This window comes from Mobula birostris, chromosome 13 (assembly GCF_030028105.1).
Source record: "Mobula birostris isolate sMobBir1 chromosome 13, sMobBir1.hap1, whole genome shotgun sequence".
Lineage (NCBI taxonomy): Eukaryota > Metazoa > Chordata > Chondrichthyes > Myliobatiformes > Myliobatidae > Mobula > Mobula birostris.
This window is the reverse complement of record NC_092382.1, coordinates 102,102,850-102,110,895: the sequence shown is the minus strand read 5'-3', so window position 1 is coordinate 102,110,895 and position 8,046 is coordinate 102,102,850.

Here is an 8,046-nt window from a genome sequence, read left to right as displayed (position 1 = left end):
GAGGACAGGAGTGAAGGTAGGACCGCTGAGGAATAAAAGTGTGAAATATACCTGCAGGCTGTGGAATTGAGCGAGACCCTCAATGAATACTTTTCTTCGGTATTCACCAATTAGAGGGAACTTGATGACGGTGAGGACAATATGAGTTAGGTTGATGTTTCGCAGCATGTTGATATTAAGGGCGAAGAGGTGTTGGAGTTGTTAAAATACTTTAGGACGTATAAGCCACCGGGGCCTGATGGAATATTCCCCAGGCTGCTTCACGAGGCGAGGGAAGAGATTGCTGAATCTCTGGCTAGGATCTTTATATTCTCGTTCTCCACGAGAATGGTACCGTGGATTGGAGGGAGGCGAATGTTGTCCCCTTGTTTAAAAAAGTTAGGAAGGATATTCAGAGTAATGATAGAGCAGTGAGCCTTACGTCTGTGGTGGGAAAGCTGTTGGAAAAGATCCTTAGAGATAGGATCTACGGGGATTTAGAGAAACATCGTCTGAGCAGGAACTGTCAGAATGGATTTATGAAGGGCAAATCGTGTCTAACAAGCCTGATAGAGTTCTTTGAGGAGGTGACCATGCATGTAGATGAGGGTAGTGCAGTGGATGTGATCTATATGGATTTTAGTAAGTCATTTGACAAGGTTCCACACGGTAGGCTTATTCAGAAAGTTAGAAGGCATGGGATCCAGGGAAGTTTGGCCAGGTGGATTCAGAATTGGCTTGCCTACGGAAGGCAGAGGGTGGTGGTGGAGGGAGTACTTTCAGATTGGAGGTTTGTGACTAGTGGTTTCCTACAAGGATCGGTTCTGGGACTTCTATTTTTCGTGATTTTAATTAACGACCTGGATGTGGGGGTAGAAGGGAGGGTTGGCAAGCTTTCAGACGGCACGAAAGGTTGGTGGTGCTGTGGATAGTGTAGTGGATTGACGAAGATTGCAGAGAGACATTGATAGGATGCAGAAGTGGTCTGAGAAGTGGCAGATGGAGTTCAACCCAGAGAAGTGTGAGGTGGTATACTTTGGAAGGACAAACTTCAAGACAGACTACAAAGTAAATGGAAGGATACTTGGTTTTGTGGAGGAGCAGAAGGATCTGGAGGAACATGTTCAGAGATCCCTGAAAGATGCCTCGCAGGTAGATAGGGTAGTTAAGAAAGCTTATAGAGTGTTTTATTTCTTCAGTCGACGTCCGTCTCCCTGCAATCCCTGCTCACCCACGTGACTGTTAAAGAGTCAGTTAAAAGCCTCTGTGGATCTCCTTCCACCACCAGCGCTGGGAGCACCTTCCAATCACCCAGCAGCTCTGTGAAAAAAAAAATCTTGCCAAACTTATCTCCTTTGAACCTACCCCCCTCTCGCCTTAATCCGGGCCGTCTGGCATTAGATAATTCCACCCTGGAGGTAAAAGGTACACGCTGTCTGGTCTATTTGCGTCTCATTGTGATGTAAACCTCAATACGAAACTAAACCCAAGGTCACACCTACGCTTTTCTATAATAACCTCGTATCCAATGGCATTACCTTCACTGGATGCAAAGCGGCCCCCTGCACAAACTTCTGTTCCCTGCTTTGTCCCATTCCGTACGATGAGATCAAGTATTGCACTCTCTCGTTGGGACTTCATACGCACTGATTAAGGAAACTGTCTTGAAAACATTGGACAAACTAACCCACAGGTCCTTTCACAGTATCAGGATCACAGTCAATGCCCAGAAAGTTAAAATCACCCAGTATCATAACCTGATGTCATTTGCAACAGTCTGCGAAATTTCTACAGATTTATTCCTCTAAATCCCCGGGAATTTTAGGCGGTCGATAATGCCGCCCCCATGAACGAGTTAATGCCTTTCTTACTCCTCAGGCCCACCTTAAGGCCTCTCCTGGACTAGTTCCTCAGTCTGTCCGAACTGAGCGCAGCCGTGATGTTTTCCCCGACGAGTAAAGCAGCCCCTCAGCCTAAATTATATATGCCTTAGCACGACTCTAAACAGCGGTAAGCTGGAAGGCTGAACTAACAGACTTGCCTGCCCTGCAACCAACCGTTACTAATGGCTAAAATATCATGCCTCCAGGCGTAGATCCCTGCCCTGAGCTTTTCTGTCTTTCGGACAATAGCTCCAGCATTGAGACGTACGCAGAACACGAGTCTCAGCAGGCTTACCCTTTTGCTTACTAAAGTTGTTGAGCTCTGATCAACATATGACCCATCTGACTCCACTATCTGTTATGCCATTCTGGTTTTCATCCCCTGCAACTCCCCACCGACACATTTTTAATGACAAACCTTCCCACTGGGATATAAAGTTGCTCGCTGGACCACGAAACCATGGAGCTGCACAGCGTGCGGGGGGGCGGGGGAGAGGGTGGTGTCTCGGCCTCCAGATCTGTGACTGTGCTGCCCCCCAGTGTTCGTTCGGCAGATGACAAGCGATGTTGTGGCAGATTGCCGATTTCGAAGTCAAATTACGTAGGGCCTCAAGCTGCCTATATATATGTGTGTGTGTGTGTGTGTGTGTGTGTGTGTGTGTGTGTGTTTGTGTGTGTTTCTGTCTGTTTGTCTGTGTGTGTGTGTGTGTGTATGTGCGCGTGTGTGTGTGTCTTTCTGTATGTTTGTCTGTGTGTGTGTGTGCGTGTGTGTGTGTTTCTGTCTGTTTGTCTGTGTGTGTGTGCGCTCGCGCGTGTGCAAATATTGCGTGAATATATTCAACTGATCTACTACATGTCCTTTCAATCTTTCTATTTTTGTGAATTCTATATTATTTGTGATTTGTGATTTGTGCCGTGTGCGACCCTTGGTATTATATTTTGCAGCTTGGTCCTGGCTGTATTCATGGCTATTCATGTATGACGGAAATAGGATGAAACAGAAATTGAATTGAATGAAACCGTCTCGTCCTGTAGAGGTCGCACCTTCCATGGAAGAGAGCCCAATGATCCACATATCTGAAGCCCTCATTCCGACACCAATTCTTTAGCCCCTTGTTAAATTGAATTTTGTTTCTATTTCTGCAACACCTGCACATGCAGAACTTTACAGAACTGCCTCCCTCTTCCTACCAATGCACAGGACCGAGAGATCGATATCCGATTCTGGGGGCGAAGGGTGATGTAACACCACAGTCACCGGTTCGTCTTCCTCCCCACAATCCAAATGTACTCGAGAGGGAGGAGTGTAGCAGAGGGAGACGGTTGATGGAACCGTGGAGGGCTGCAGTAAATGGAGTGAGTCAGGGAGACGGGGAGAATAAGTTGGGGAAGGATGAGATAACGTAGACGACACGGGTGTAGGGGACGGATCGGTGATGGAGACGGATTGTGTTGAAGAGGAAGCTGATGACGGAAACGGGGCGGGGTAGGAGATGACGTAGCTGCAGGTGATGAGGTTGGACGCCGGGGAAAGAGGATTGACAACGAGGGGAGTTGTAGGGGACGAAGAGGCTGATGGAGACAGGGAAGGATGCATGACTCCTGGTGGTAACAGAGACTGGCGGTGTGGAGAAGAGCGAGGGTGTCATGGAGACGGGCAAGAGTGAAAGGAAATGATAGGTTGACGAGACCGGGAAGTGGTGCAGATGAGAGAGGGATTGATAGAGTCGGCGGAGGAGAAGAATAGGTGAAGAAGGGGTGTCTGACATGGGTAGCGATGCAGAGGAGGGAGTGGGTCACAGAGATGGGGAGAATTTTACCCGTGGGATGGGGTGACGTAAACTGGTTATGCTGTCGGGGTGGGAGGAGATGACGGAGACGTGGAGGGATGCAGGTGAGTACGTACACGAGTTGGAAAGTCACATTGCAGTTGAACAAGACGTCGGCGAGGGACAGATTGTTCGGCACAGCTCGCCCCCTTCTCTTCTGTGACCTCTGTTCGAAGGTAGATGTAAGAATCATCCTTCAGGTTGGTGAACCCTCACATGGCATCAGGTTCCGAAAGTGTACCCGGTAGGATACTGAAAACATTTGTCGATCAACAGGCTGGATTGTCCACGGAGTCAGTAGTGAGGAGGGAAATACAAAGGAAGCACTCATTTCCAGAGCAAGAATTTAATTTTACGGCACTGATCAGACATTATTTGGAGTACTGTGAGCAGATTTCCGCCTTTTACATAATCCAGCCAGATGTGCTTACATTGGACAGGTTTGATAGAAGGTTCCGGACAAGGATGTTAGCACCTCAGTGGATCTGTCTAGGGCCCAACATATTCATGTAAACAAGAAGGTGTCATGCCCCGCATTGTGGTCAGCTGCTGCTTTCCTTTTCAGCCTCAGACTGCCAATTATTGCCTGTCAGATAATTTCCCGGAATTTCTGCAGTTAAAGGCCTGCGCACCATCCCAAACACCCATAGCTCTCTCGTTACAGAAGGGATTACAACGTCAGGAGTTTGAGAAGATTTGGTCTTTCATTGAGAACTCGCAAATGATCGCTGGGAGCATTCTGGCTTGTCTCATCGCCGCCTGGTGTGGAGGCTGCAACGCACAAGGTCACCAGAGGCGGCAGTGGAGAGTAAACTCAACCAGCTCCATCACGTGAACAAAACTCCCCAGCATCGAGGACATCCTCAAGATGCGATACCTGGAGAGGGCGGCGTCCATCAATGAGGCCGAGCACCCCGGGACAAGCTCCCTGCTCATTACTAACAGCCCAGCGGGGAAGAGGCACAGGAGTCTGAAATCTCACGGATTCAGGAACCCCTTTTCACCCTGCTCCATCATAATCTTGAATGGATGAGCACCAACTCGACATTATTAGCGGTAATTAGCGTCTTTTTTTTGTTTTACATTTTACAAACCTTGTACATTAATCTTACAAGTTTGAGCCCCACTGATCCTTCAAAAAATCAAATCTCATGTGGTACACGTCACAGAATATATAAAAACAGACCGTGAATCCGGTGGAAAACACGCGATACAGGTGGACAGACACCTGACACGCTGACCGTCATCAGTCAGGACACTGAGTACGGGAGTCGGAGGTCACGTTGCAGTTGTACAAGACGTCGGTGAGGCCGCACTTGGAGTACGGTGTTCAGTTTGGGTCGCCCTGCTGTACAGAAAGATGCCACTGAGCTGGAAAGACTGTAGAGGGAGATTTCCGAGGATGCTGCCGGGACACGAGGGACTGAGTTATGGAAGCGAATAGGTGCACTCTATTTCCCCAGGGATGGGGGTATTGAGAACATTAGGGCACAAGATTGAGTTGAGAGTAGCTGAAAAGAAAAAAGGTAGAGAGAGAGGGAGTAGCTAAACCAAAGAATGGAATGGGGAGGGAGGGGTAGAGAGGGAGTAGAGAAATACGGGAGAGAATGTGAAGAGATGGGAGAAGAGTTGTGGGGAAAGGAGCCAGAAAGCGAGGAGAAATAAAATGGAGATGCAATAGGTGAGGTGGGAGGGGAGGAAGATGAGAGAGAGGGTTTAGAGGGACGACGGTAAAGGGATAGAGGAATGGCGAGTAAGAGTGCGATAGAAGGAAATAAGAGAGTTGGGTTGGGGCGAGGGACAGAGAGGAAGCAGTACTGAGAGTCGGGAACAGAGATCGGCGAGAAAGAGGATGTTCCCATTTGATTGAAGTCGGCCCCTTGGGCTGTTGACAGAGGTCCGGTATCATACCAGGAATATCAGGGTACAAAGGTGCAGGCTTCTCACAGATGAAACGGTGTTGGTCATTACTGCAACTCTGAAACCAACCGGGTTTCCATTCACTGCATTCGAACTTTCCACCGTTCATTTTGTACACGACGTCAGAGGCCACTCTCCTGTCAATGAGGGGTAAACAACTTCATAAGGGACAACCCTGTGTCAGTCCCCAAAATCACTGAACTCTCCCTTACCAGTGACCCGTGGCAGGCCCCAAAATCTCCCACTACCACAACGTCCCAGCACAGTCCTGTGTCAGTCTCGAGGAAACTCCCACTGACCCACTCTCTCCCTTCAGACCTGCTATAGTCCCCATATTAATCCCTTGCCCCACCCTGTCTCCACAGACCGGTGTCAGACACCAGAATAATCACCGTACCAGTATAATCACACACCCTTACGGTTGACCTGTGGCAGACCCGAAAATCTCCCACTACTCTAACGTCCCAGCACAGTCCTGTGTCAGTCTCCAGAAAACTCTCACTGACCCACTCTATCCCTTCAGCCCTGCTTCAGTCCCCATATTAATCCCTTGTCCCACCCTGTCTCCACAGACCAGTGTCAGATACCAGTATAATCACAGTACCAGTATAATCACACACCCTTACGGTTGACCTGTGGCAGACCCGAAAATCTCCCACTACTCTAACGTCCCAGCACAGTCCTGTGTCAGTCTCCAGAAAACTCTCACTGACCCACTCTCTCCCTGCAGACCTGCATCAGTCCCCAAAGTAGTGCCTTGCCCCACCCTGTCCCCAGAGACCGGTGTCAGACACCAGGATGATCACAGTACCCGACCTTCTCCCGACGGTCCCGTGCCGTTCCCCAAAATATCCGTACAGCGCCACTCTCTTCCCAAGGCCCTATGTCAGTCCCCAAAATACTCCCACTGTCTCACTGTCTACCACAGGCCTGCTTTATATCGTAAAATAGTCAGACTTCCCATTCTCACCCCACAGATTTGTGTAAATCCCCAAAGTACACCCATTGCCTCACTCTCTCCGCACAGCCCAGTGTCGTTCCCCAAAATACTCGCACTTCCCACTCTCACCGCACAGACGTGTGCCAGTCCCCGACATAATCCCACTGCCCAACCATCTCCCTATAGACCTGTCGGAAACCAACACACTCCCACTTCCCACTCTTTTCCCACAGACCTCTGTCAATGCCCAAATCAATCCGACTGATAAATTCTGTCTCCACAGATCTGTGTCAGTCATAAAGTACTCCCACTACCTTACCCTCCCCCACAACCGGTGTCAGTTCCCAAAAGAGCTCCGCATCTCCACCCTCTCCCCACGGCCCAGTGCCTGTCACCAAAATAATCTCACTGCCCAACTTTCTACATACAGATTTCTGTTATCACCAAAACACTTCCGCTTCCCACTGTCTTCCCACAGTCCACGTCAGTCCACAAATTCATTCAACGACACACACTCCACCGACAGCCTGTGTCGGGTCCCAAAATAATGCAATTGCCCACTCTTCCACCAGAAACCTGTGTCTTCCAAATTAATCTCAGTACCGCATTCTATCTACACGGTGTTACACTGACACATCTCCTCCCAACAGACCTCTTGTTGCAAAGGTGGGCGTTCATGGCGGACCCAAATGCAAGACACAGACACTGAAGTACTAGGAATAGGACCTGACTAGAGTAGGGACGTGACAGGGTGCAGACACGGAGCAGGGACAAGAGTGCAGATTTGGGCTAAGACAGGGACAAAACAGGGAACCCGGATAACGAACTGTGCACTAGGAGACTGGGCTTAGGCTCCGAGTTAAAGCCTGGACAAGGACACAGAACCCGGGACTTGCCGCGGGCTCGGGCCCCTGAACTGGGCAAGGACATGACATGACTGCAGGACACAGGCTGGGGTCTTGAAACTGAGCTAGGAGACAGACTGGGGTCTTGAGGCCTGAGCTTGGAGACAGGCTGGGGTCTTGAGGCTTGAGATTGGAGATAGGTTGGGGTCTTGAGGCCTGAGCTTGGAGACAGGCTGGGGTTTTGAGGCTTCAGCTTGGAGACAGGCTTGAGCCCTGAGGCCTGAGCTTGGAGACAGGCTGGGGTCTTGAGGCCTGAGCTTGGAGACAGGCTGGGGTCTTCAGGCCTGAGCTTGGAGACAGGCTGGGGTCTTGAGGCCTGAGCTTGGAGACAGGCTGGGGCACTGAGGCCTGAGCTTGGAGACAGGCTGGGGTCTTGAGGCCTGAGCTTGGAGACAGGCTTGGGGTCTTGAGGCCTAAGCTTGGAGACAGGCTGGGGTCTTGAGGCTTGAGATTGGAGATAGGTTGGGGTCTTGGGTCTTGATGCTGGAGGCTGCAGCCTGGGGTCCTGAGTCTTGGAATGTGGAGGTCGCTAACTCGGAGGCCACAGCTCGGAGACAGACTGGGAACTGTACATCAACATAGAGCCTGGA